Genomic DNA, 12,471 nt, shown 5'->3' on the forward strand with positions numbered 1-12,471 from the left:
GGCTTCCCAGAGAGGTGGTGCTCTCACCTTCCCTGGAAATCTTCAAGAGGAGACTGGATAGGCACCTGGCCGGAGTCTTATGACTCCTCCAACCCCCAGTGCTCATTCCTGCCCATGGCAGGGGTCGGACTAGACAATCTGTCTAGGTCCCTTCCGACTCATTGATTCTAAGTTGGGAGCAGGTATCAAGCGGAGTTTCCAGGGATCTGTCCTGGGCCCATATTGTTCAATATCTTCATTAATGATTTGGAAGGTGGGATTGAGTGTATGATTGGCAAATCTGCAAATGACATCAACTTTAGTGCAATTGCAGGCATTCTGGAGGGTAGGGCTAAGATCTGGAATGACCTGGATAGACTGGAGAAATGGTCTGAAAGCAATCAGGTGAAATGTGACAAATACAAAGTCCTGCACTTAGAATGGAACAGTTGCATGCAAATATAGACTTGGAAATAGCTTTCTAGGCTGCAGTATCACAGAAAAATACTGGGTGTTACTGTGGATCATAAGTGGAATACAGTGTACTTTTATTGCAAAAAACCCAAAACCAAATGGCACACTGAGTTGCATTAACAGGAGTGTAACTTGCAAATAAAGGGAAGTAATCCTTTCACTCAGTTTAACACTGATAAAGCCTCACATATGTCCAGTTTTAGACCCCTTTCTTCAAGAAAGGTATGGGCAAATTAGAATGAGTCCAAGAGAGAGCAACAATAATTATCAGAAGTCTGAGAAACATGACTTACAAGGAAAGGCTGTAGGAATTGGGATTATTTAGCCTGGAGAAGAGAAAACTGAGCGGGTATTTGATATTAGTCTTTACATAGCGGAAGGGTAGTTATATGGAGGATGGAGATAGCCTTTGCTTTGTGGCTTAAGGTGACATGACTAATTTCAGTGGTCTCAAAACCAAAGCAGAGGAAATTGAAATGGGAATATTAGAAGAACTTTCTCACTAACTGGACCAGAGAGATTGTGGAATCTCTATCCCCAGAAATTTTCAAAAGCAGGTTAAACAGACACTTGCCTGGGATGATTTAGTCAGGGATGACCTTGCCTTGAGCAGGACTTTGAGGTCCCTTCCAGCCCTACTTTTCCATGAATTTCAGAAATCATGGCCAAGTGAAGGCACTTTTCAAAGTTTCTTCATGTTGTTATATTCAAAACTTAGGAAAAATGCCAAATGCGGAATTTGCTGCTTTCATTCTTCTGCCTTCTTCCTCGAATGGTTGGAGCATGAGCAAAGGAAAAAGAATAAAGGAGCTGTGAATGTGAATGTTTTGGAGGATGGTGCCACCTGGTAGTGCCCCTTGCCAAAATAATTATTTTAAAGGAGAAGGGCCAGGCAGTTCTGGACAACAGCTTAAAAATATTTGGTGCCTCACACTTAAGTATCTGCCTGAATCTAGCTTGCAGCATAAAATTCACTCAAGGCTTACGCCTCATAAACCAGTACTGATAAATTGTGGGTGCTTATTAAAGCCCTATTCAAACTTCCAAAATTATTTGAGACTGAGAAATTCTGTTGAAATGAAATGATATCCAATTAGATAGTACAAGAGAAACTATGATTTTTTTTTAAGTTAAGCATTCTTAAATCCACAAAAATACGTCTCCCTTTTGCCTTTTTATTTTGGGTCTTTGTTTCTCATTTAATTCAAGTAAATTAATGTATTCTTTGGGTGCTTTCAAAAATTTATTTTCACAAGTGCCATTGTGGGGTAGGTAAGCATTATCTACAAAAGTGGGCATAAGCCTGAAGCTCTAGAGCAATGGTTCTTAACCATTTTTAGACTCAAGGTGCTCCTTCAAAAATGCCAGCTATTCACTTTCACATTTTTATTGACTACAGAAAAATATCAGAGCAATTCTTCTGTTGCAAAGAACTAAGAAAGACCACAACAGGTCAGAATGTTTTTGACACTGGATCCCTATGAGAAATCTCTGGATTTATCTTGTGAAACACAACTAATGCATTTGAGATTCTTAACAAGACCTCTTAAAAGGATCTCAGAACGCCTCAGCATGCTCTGGCATCCAGGCTGAGAACTACTGATCTATTCTTGATGAAATGCTCTCTGATCCCATCTATTGGTGAAGAAGAGTAGAGCAGTTAGAGCTGCTTCATCCTCATGTACTATTTTACCCAAAACAGCACCCAGACAGATGCTTCCAATAGAGAATAAGTTCCCTGCTCCCATTTTTGGTGAAAACGGGACATTATGGGGGCATCCAGATGAGTGCGCACATGCCCCTTGCCCCATCTCAAACCTCTTTGAGACAGGGCAAGAGGCACGTGCAGGAGTGAAAGAAGGTTCCCTGTCCTGCAAGTTTGCAGCACAGGGAGAATATTAGACTCCTGGATATCCAGGGGTCTAAAAAAACTGCTCCACAGAAGAGCGGAGCAAGGCACGGTCCCAACCCATGCCAGGGAGTCAGTCCTCGAAAGCGATGCTCTGGTATCAGCCAGAGCATCTCTTTTGTTCTCCTGCTGACTCCGGCCCTCCGTGTTGTCCAAGGGGGGGTGTGGGTGTGGGTGTGGGTGTGTGTGGTGACAGGCGGATGTGGGGGGGATGCCCCCAGGGCTGCGGGGATATGGACCCAGCCCAGCCCCTTGCAGCTTGCTAGTCTGGCTTTGCACCAAAGTGGGTCGCAGAGCTCTGGGAGGTGCACACAGGACCTGTGCCTCCCGGAGCTGTGTGACCCACTCCAGTGCAAAGCTGGACTAGCGAGCTGCACGGGGCTGGCCCAGGTCCTGCCGCACCCCGCCCCCCTGACACAGCAGGGCAGGGGCAGGACCTGGTGCAGTGTGTGGGGACTGTGCACCATGCCCAGATGGGTCCTGCTGGCCCTGGGGCAGCCCCAGGGCTGGCAGAAGGTTTCCGTGCACTGTGCTAGGCCCTGCTGCCATGGGCCTGGCCCAGCTGGGTGGCAGAGGGGCCCCGAGGGTGGCAGAACATGACTGGGCCCAGCACGCGGTCCCCAGGTGCTGCGCCGGGTCCTGCTGCCATGGCTCAGAATGCCTCACTCCCACTGCTGCTGCTAAAGGTAAGTTATGGGTCCTGGATGGGGGAGGTGGCATTGCATGTACTGTAGGGGGGGCTGCTCCCTGTGGGGGCCAGTAACCCACCTCTCCTCAGCAGCCCCCCCCACACAATCCACCCACACACCCCACAGCCCTTCCCACCCACCATCACACACTCTGCATGCCCGGCTGCCAGACAAGATGAGACCTGCTGGCAGGAGCTGTGGCTGCAGGGGCAGCTGTCTCCACCTCCTGGTTAGTGAAAGGGTCATAGGGAGCTCTAACTGCTCTGTGGTAAGAAAACAAAAAGCAAACAGCAAAACATATAGGTATTTAGAATTCATTTTATTATGATGATAGAGACACTGGTAGGCTTCCAAATTGCTTTAACAGTGTGGGTATATCAATAAAACGTTGTTCAACTGATCTATATCTAGATAGAGAGAGAGAGAGAGAGAGAGAGAGCCACACAGGGCTGGCCCACGTCCTGCCGCACACCACCCCCACTGGCACAATATATGTACAAAAGACCACTTATATAGAGTAGTCTTTTGTTTTAATTGTGGAGGAACATGGATTTTGGGGTATTTTACAGAGTGACTTTGAGATTTTTTTTTTTTAGTCAGGGATTTTTCAGTTTTCACATAGGGAACACCAGAATTCCTGCTAGGGAGGCAAATGGCAGGACCCAGGCAGAGGATCCTGCTCAGAGCTGGCACCTTGGACCCAGCTGGAGGTGGCTGACCTCCAGATGGGGCCAGGAAGACATGCTTTGACAGTTCAAAGCAGGCCACCATACTGGGAACATCTTCCGGGGGATAGCTGCCCAGATGGTTGGGCAGGGAGCACACATGGCAGTAGTGTCACACAGAGGCCAACCCTGCATCCACAGGCCACTGGCAGCTGGCCCAGAGGGGCAGTTCCCATCTGGGTCTGGCAGGTGCACAACAGATCACAACCAGGCAGCAGCCCCACCACTGCCAGACAGCTGCAGTGGGTAAAGGGTGTGGGAAACTCTCAGGAGTGCTTCAGCAGTCCAGCTGGCATGAAGGGTAATGCCCCCAGGTACCAATTGGCTGGGCCCCAGAAGCTCCCATCTATCTGTATCCTTCAAGTATCATGGGTGACATGCTGAAAAGCTGGCTCTGTGCCTCATGCACCTCCCTGACCCCCATAGTAACCTCATAGCAAAGGTTACCTCAGAGAGGCACTTGCCTCAGTAAGTGTGTCTGTGCCAAATAAGGTAATGACATGAGGGCCGAACAGCTGAACACGATTGGCTAACCCACGTCACTCCCTGTATAAAGGCCTCCTCCCATCGAGGCTCTGGAGAAGCTTTGAGAGCTGACACGGACAACTGACTAACTGTTAAGTTGTATCCACCGGCCTGATCAACCACTGCTCTTTCCGCTCACCGCTATCTCCTGCCACCACTCCCCCTTGGCATAAAATCCCACCCCACTATCGACCGTTTCAGCTTGCAAGCTGTTGTAACCATTACGCTGCGCTGTCAAGTTCAAATACAACCTGTGTCTCCGTCAACTAAGGGATGTAAGTCAATAAATTCGTTCTCTGGTCAAACCGTTAAGTGTACATGCCTCCTTCACCTCATAAGTCCAGGTCCAAACGAACCTGAGGTAGCTCAGCTCCTCAAAGACTCAACAGTGGACTCTAAGGTTCACCTGGCTAACTAATAGCCCCTACTGTGTGGGGCCAATGGGTAAAAGATACAACAGAATTCTTGGGACAAAAAAGGCAAAAAACAGGATAGAAGTGTCATGTGGGTCAAAGGGTCAAAATGTGAAAATAAGTGCACCTGAGCAGAGCCCCCTGGGCCACACCCACCCATCCTCAAAGGCATCCAAGGAGCCGGTGGATGCTGCCCACTGATGCTCCACCCGGAGACATGCACAGATAAGTAAGAGGAAAGTGGCCCTACAATCTCCAGGCACCTTCCTGGCAAGAGCCTCCTTCCTAGTCAAATACAGGGCCCACTTGGCCAGGGCCAGGAGGAGGTTGACTAGAAGGTCCCAGGACTTGGTGGAGCCACAGATGGGGTGACCAAAAACAAGAAGGTGGGGGGTGAAATTCAACCAGAACCTCAAGAGAAGGCTCTGGAGGTAGAGGGGCTGCAGCCTGATGTACTCAAGGGTCATGTGCACCAGGGTCTCCCGCTGCCTGCAGAAGGGGTAGGAGACCAGGGTCTCTGTGAAGCTCACCACATACATGCCTGTGGCGATGGCTCCATGGAGGAGCCACCAGCTGAAGTCCCCAGTGGCTCATGGGATGAGGGTGGAGTACAGACTTGGCCATTGGGATGCCACAGCCATGCCCTTGCCGAGCAGGTCCCACCATTTGGTGTCTGGGCAGGATGCAAGGGCAGCATGATGGACAGTGGCACACAAGCATGTAGAAGTGATGGCAATGGACAGTGGAAAAGATGACCGGTCTGGTGTTCTCCAGCCAGCTCAGGTAGTGGAGCAGGGAGCACCGTGCAGCTGACAGAGTCGCTGGCCCCATGACAATTTTCAGTGGGCTGGAGGACACAGGGACTGCTGCTATGTAGGACCTGGTCAACAAAGGCAAGGGTGTCAGGAGGCAGGGCAGATTTCACCTCCTGGATCAGATGGCAGGTTGCAAGTATCATGGGTAGACCCATGCACCAGGCCAGCGCAGAGGGGTCCACCCACTCCTACCTCTCATAGTCCAGGAGGTCTCCAATATGGGTGATACCAGCCAGGATCAGCCTCTGTCGCAAACTGGGGTGCCTGTGCCATTGGCACCTCCAGCTGGGGGTTCCAGAGGAGGGGCTCGATGAGCAGGTTGTCACTCTGGGTAGCTGTTGTGGGGGACCTGGAGGCAGAGGTCCTGGTAGAAATCTGGCAGCCCTTGCAGGTCCTGCAGGGAGAAGCCCTACAGGCTGAGGACCTGCCAGTCATAATGGAACCCCCAGAAGTGGCAGAGGAAAGCGCACCCTAGGTGGCCCCATGCTACATGGCTGCTGACACCCATCACCCACTGCCAGGCCAAAACTCTTGACTCAGTTGACAGGGCAGAGGAGGCCGCCAAGTACAGTGCCTGGCAGGCCTCCACCCATGCCAGGTCACCCGAGTCCTGGACCGTGAGGAATATATCGTCAGCATACATTGACCAGACCAGCTGCACTGCCAGCATCCAGAACATCAACCCTGCCACCCGCTTCCACAGGAGAATGAGGAAGGGCTCCAGGGCCAAGGCATACAGCTGTCCTAACAGTGGGCAGCCTTGACACACCCCTCTCCTGAACAGGAAGGGCTCGGTCAGGGTCCAGTTGAGCTTGACCAAATAGTCTGCAGAGGAGTACAGCACCTGGAGAGCCCACACAAAGCGGGGTCCAAAGCCAAATGCCAGCAGCATGCCTGTGAGGTACCTATGATCCATTCTGTCAAATGCCTTCTCCTGGTCTAGGGATAGGTGGGCAAAAGACAGGCTCTCCCAGCATGCTAGCTCCAGGAGGTCCCGAAGTAGGTTGTCAAAGATGGAACATCTGGGCACTGTGTACGTCTGGTTGGGATAGATCATGTCTGTCAGTACAGACCACAGGTGCAGCGAGATGGCTTTCACTACGACCTTGTAGTCTGTGCAGAAGAGGGACATGGGATGCCAATTCTTTAGGTCATGATGATCTCCCTTTTTTGGCAGGAGCGTCAGCGCAGCCCTCCGTCATAACAGAGGGAGCTCCCCACTTCCCTCAGATTTGGCCCAGACTGCAGCAAGGTCCGGGCCGAGGACATCCTAGAAAGCCTGGTAGACCTCCAAGGTCAGCCCGTCAATGACCGGAGCCTTGTTGCCAGGCATCAGGCAGACGGTGGCTGAAAACTCAGCCAGACTGAGAGAAGCTTTCATCTGGTCCCAGCCACCCATGCTGACTTGCGGGAGTCCCTCTCACAGGGTCTGACAGGCCTCAGCATTGGTCGGATCCAGGGAGAAGAGCTCTTCATAGAAGGCCTATGTGTGGTAGTGCATCTCACCTGGATCCATGAGTGGGGTGCTGTCACCCGCCAGAAGGCAGGAGATGTACTTCTTGGCCCCCCACCTCCTCTCCAGGGCATAGAAGGAGCGGGAGCTGCGGTCCATCTCCCAAAGGAGGTGGACACGCGAGTGGACAAATGCACCACAGATGCAGTGGTAGTCCAGAGCATGAAGCTCTTCCTGCCTCTTCCAATGCTCTCCGCAGAGGGAAGGGTTGGTTTGGTTGGCAGCCAGTCACCTCTCCAGCTCTAACACTTCCCATGCCAGATGTCCACCAGGGACTAGTCCATCAAGATCTCCCTGAGGACAACCATGGCGGCCTTGTTTCACTCCTTGCCTGACTGGTCTCACGTGTTAAAGTCCCCGTCAAGTACCAGGCACTTGCGAGGGTTGAGGGTGCTGATGTATGTGGCCACCTGGTGGAAGAAATCCACCAACTCCAGGTCCTTTGCAGGGGCATACACATTCAGATAGTTCAGGACCAGTCCCCCCACCTGGACCCAGAGGTGCAGCAGGTGGCCTGGCACCACCTCAATGTCCTGGAGAACCTCCAGCTTCAGGCCCAGGGAGAACAGGGTGGCCACCCCAGATGAGGTGGCTCAGAAGTGACTAAAAGAGACCCTGCCTCCAGCCACCAATTTGGTTCATTGGCTAGAGTTGTCAGCATCTCCTGCAAGAATACCATGGGGTACCACCTCTCCTGAAGGAAGGAGAGCACCCAACACCTCCAGAAACCCTTCCTGCAGCCATGGACATCGAGGGTCGTGATCTTAAATGACCTCATGGCTGGGTGGGGTGTGGAGTAGACAGCATAGCAGAGGCCTCATGCATCTCAATGCCTGGTGTGGGGCCTGCTGGTTCACGTACCGCCCTCCCATACACATAGAGGGCATCTATGAAACTGTGGACCCGCCTATAGATCTGGGCATTGCAGCTTTTGGGCTCCTTGCCTTCCCCCACCAATGCCCTTGCAGTGGCAAGGATGCTATCAAAGTCTCCCCAGCAGTCCAACGCTAGCTGTACCTTGCTTGCAGACCAGTGGGTGTAGTCACAGTCAAGAAATGCTAGTAGCTCATCCCTGGGACCAAGAGGTCTGCAGGCTCCATGAAGCCTGCTGATTCTCGGGCATCCTCTTCCTGGTCCTGGATCTCAGAGGGCTCTTCCAGCACCATCTGAACCCCCTGGTCTGTTAAGACCCCTGTGTCTGGTTGGGATTGGGAGAGCACTGCAGCCCCCTAGAACAGGGGTGGGGGTAAGGGTGGGGGTAGGGCTCCTTCACAAAATGCTGGGATAGAGCTGGAGCTCTGGGGGGATCAGTCCATTGATTAGGGGATCCCACCACAAACCCCTCTGGTGCAAGTCTATGGGGCAGGCTGCAGGTGAGGTTTTCCTGGTAGGGGGAGAGAAGAGACCTACCAGGCACTGCAGTGGCTTTGGTCTCTGCCTCAGAGTCCTGAGGGAGGAGGTCCCCTTTCCCAGAACTCACCAGGGTGAGACCCAGAGCCTCTGTATCCCTGAGATCAGAGGGAGGGAGGCTGTGCTGCCAGGCCTTCCTTTGGGCAGGCCTCAGACTTGGCACCCATGGTTTCAGGGAGCAGGCCTTGGTCATCAGAGTGAAGGGCTTCCCCCATGGGCTTCCACTCAGGACCGTCTAGGAGCCCCAAAACCTCCTCTGTGGGGAATCACCCATTTGATCTTTCCCGGGGGTGGAGTGTCAGGCACAGCTGGGGAGGCCCCTGGAGGCTGGGCCACTCCTCCCAGTGGGGTGGTTTTGGGAGGGGGAAGAGGAGTCCTCCACATCAGAGGGCTCCACCTGTGCCTGGGCCTTCCTCTTGCCCAGGGGACTTGTACCCACTCAGCCATATGGTGGTCCTCAGGTGGATAGGCTTCAGCAACAGAAAGGGAGCAGTCATGACAAGGATATGACTAGGGGCAGGGGGGCCCTGCTCCCCCTCTCCCCCCAGTTGCTGGTGCCCTCCCTGGGACTCCACTAGACTTGGTTGTGAGGAAGAGTCCCTTGAGCTCATGGGTGGGCTTGTAGTTGTGTCTGGGGTGCCAGGGGGGCTGAGGCACCTCTTTTTCCAGTGGAACCCACAGATGCCCTCTCTGCCTGGCCCATGGGGCATTCATGATGTAAGTGCCCTGGGGCATGGCACCAGAACTGCCACAGGTCCTCCAGTGTATAGAAAATCCTCATCAGGGCCCCTTGATAAGGAATTACCAGGCACCCCTCAGCTTCCAGCTGTGCTTCCACCACCAGCTGGATCATGACCTGGCAACAGAAAGAGTGCACATAGCAGAAGCCAGGGTCTCGGCACCCCAGTGAGAGGGCCACCACTGGGGAGATAACTCTCCCCAGGGTTTGGAGCTGGGGGAGCAGGTCCCAACTGGGGATATAGGGAGGGATGGAGTCGTGGACAACCCTGGTCCCCAGCTCTTCTGGAGGCTCTAAGGGGAAAAAGATCCCCTTGCCATGAAAGCAGGAGGCCACCATGATCTGGGGACCCCCACTACTTGAGCCAGGGCCTGCACCCAGGTCTCAAAGTGCAGGTTCTTCCACTTGGACAGTTGCCACTTCACCCCATGCCTGTGGGTGAGTGTCAGAAAGGGGGCCCTGCTGCCCAAGCTGGAAGGGCCGGTAGTGGAGGGTCCAGGCCCCCCCTGCTTTAGGTCTCCCTGCAGCTGCCTATGCATAGCTGCGGTTCCCCCCCACAGGGGGCCATGTTGGTGGGACCTGAGCTAGGTCCAGAGACAGGCTGAGTGGGTGTGCTAGTTGGTGTAGTGCACCTGGTCCCCACCGGCACTGGTTGTCTAGGCTTCAGGGCAGGGCCCTTGGCCTTCCCACCCCCAGCTGTGGAGAAGGCTGAAGAGGAGCCCTTCCCACTGCCCTTGCCCTTGGTCCCTGATGATGGGACAGGGGGCTTGGGAACCCCTCCGGGGGGGGGGGAGAGGGACCTGGCCAGGGGTGACCCCCTGGCCCTGTTGGCTCCCTACTGGAGTACCACCTGCCCCTGCAGCAGAGGTTGCAGGCTTCTCCACTCCCAGAGGAGGTTGGTTGGACTCTGCCCCTGGGGTGGAGGCTGTAGGGACATGTATCCCCTTGGGGGCTTGGCTGGGATCCACTCCCATTGTGGGGGACTGCAGGAAGCTCTGTGGGGGGCATCTGCCCCCCATCCCCCAGAAGGTTCCTGCCCTGCCATTGTTTCACATGAGGGCAGGGAAGACAATAAAGAAAAACAAAATATCCTGTGGGGCTGGTGAATCTAGTAGGGGCAGGCTGAGGCTGTGGGGAGGAAGGGGGTTGAAGCTCACTGAGCCACAGCCCTACAGGAAAAAAAACCCAGGAGACCTATGCTTTGAGAGTGAGTGTGTGTGTTGCAGGGGGGGAGGGAAGACACACACACAAGGGCTGGGGAAACTTGAGTTGGCTTACTCAGCCACACAACAAACACCAGGTCAGGGGGAGTGGACCACAAGTCTTACCACACGAAGGCAAAAAAAACCCACACAGGGAAGACTTCTGAGGCAGGTATAAGAGATGGATGGAGCAGTGGAAAGACTTTGTTTGTGGAAGATCTGTCCAGAAGCCCCTCAGGCCTCCAGCCAGTCACTCAGCAGCAGAGCAGTTAGCAGGAAAACAAATCAGGATCAGGTGTGGTGAGGTAGCTGTGGCGGAGAGTAGAGCAGCCAGTCAGTTAGGAAGTGATCCAGTGCAGGTGTGGTGTCAGGTGGTACATCAGGGAATTTCCCCCCCTCCTGAGAGGGGGCAGCAGCAGCAACAGCAGTGATAGGAGCCATCCAGTTCAGCCACTCAGGGTGTGCTTCTGGTGAGAGTGGAGGTGAAGGTGGGGGTGGCCTGCCAAGGCAGCTGAGGCAGGCAGGGTTCCTTTAGGCTCTGATAGTGATGGTGGGGGAAGGGCCCACAGGCACTGCAGGCCCCCTCCCCAAGCTGTCCCCTGACTGCAGCTTGGTGGTGGGCTGGGCAGAAGACTGAAACAGGGGTGCAGAAGCTGTAGTGCAGTGGGCCCTTCCTGAGGGTGGCAGCAGCATGCAGCGGATCCCCTTGGGGGGGCAACAACAGCAGCAGCAGCTGCCACCCAAGGCAGGAAGGGGTATAGCCAGCTTACTCCAAAAGCTCTGAGATGAAGCAAGCAGCTAATAGTAGCCAGAGGCAGGAAAGGGCCTAGCCATCTTCTACCCAGAAGCTCCTGAGACCAACCTTGCAGCAACCAGCCACAGCAGCAGCAGCCTGGGACAGGAAGGGTTATGGCCAACTTCCTCCCAGAGAAACTCCTGAGAGTGAGTAGCCCTAAGCTGCTTGCCAGGGCATGTTTTTGTATGGATGGGGTTAGGACAGGGCTTTTTATACTGCTGGGTTCAGCACAGGTGCTGGCCCCAGACTCTAGCTCCCCCTGGCTGAGGATCCGGGAGGAGCCAGGCAGGGTTATTTTGTCCCAAGTGGCACAATTTGCTCCACTCCAAAGTGCATGTCTGAGCATGTGTGCTGAGGCAAAAAGCCCTGACTCAAATTTGTACCATTTCTATTTGAGCTGCTACAAGCACACAGACTACACAGCCAATAGACGCATCTGTCCCTCTGGGCCACCTGCCAGTGGGCTGTGGCTGCAGGGTTGGCCTCTGTGTGACACTACTGCCATGTGTGCCCCCTGCTTGGCCATCTGGGCAGCTATCACCCAAAAGATGTTCTGGGTGTGGTGGCCTGCTCTGAACTGTCAAAGCCTGTCCTCCTGGCCCCAACTGGCCAGGAGGTCAGCCACAGCCAGCTGGGTCCAAGGTGCCAGCTCTGAGCAGGCAGGGTCCTAGCAGGAATTCTGGTGTTCCCTATTGGAAAACTGAAAAATCCCTGATAAAAAAAATCTCAAAGTCACTCCTGTAAAATACCCCAAAATCCATGTTCCTCCACAAGTGAAACAAAAGAGTACTATAAAGAGAGAGAGTGAGAGAGACAGGGATCACTTGGACAATGTTTTATTGATATATCTACAGTGTTAAAGCATGTCTCTTATCATAATAATAAAGTGAACTATAAATGCATGTTTCATGAATTCATGAATATATATTTTGCTGCCCTCCCACAGGGGTGATGGCCCCCACACAAGGGGTTATGGCCCCCCAACACGGGGATTAGGCCCCCACACAATGAGTACGGCCACCACACAAGGGGGTTCAGCCCCCACACAAGGGCTATGGTTCCCCAACAGGAGGTTCAGCCCACCCTCAAGGGGTATGGCCCCCCAACAAGGCTGTGCCCCCCCAGGGGCAGCCCCCCACAAGGGGTACAGTCCCCCAACAGGGGCCAATGGGCCCCTGCAGGGGCTACCATCTCTCTGCAAGGCCCACATACCCCATCCCAGCCCCCTGATTGCTATCCCACCTGACCCCATCACCTGCCAGCTGCTGTTGCCCACCCAATG

The sequence above is a fragment of the Crocodylus porosus genome, unplaced genomic scaffold (assembly GCF_001723895.1).
Source record: "Crocodylus porosus isolate Cpor-Errol unplaced genomic scaffold, CroPor_comp1, whole genome shotgun sequence".
Taxonomy (NCBI): Eukaryota; Metazoa; Chordata; order Crocodylia; family Crocodylidae; genus Crocodylus; species Crocodylus porosus.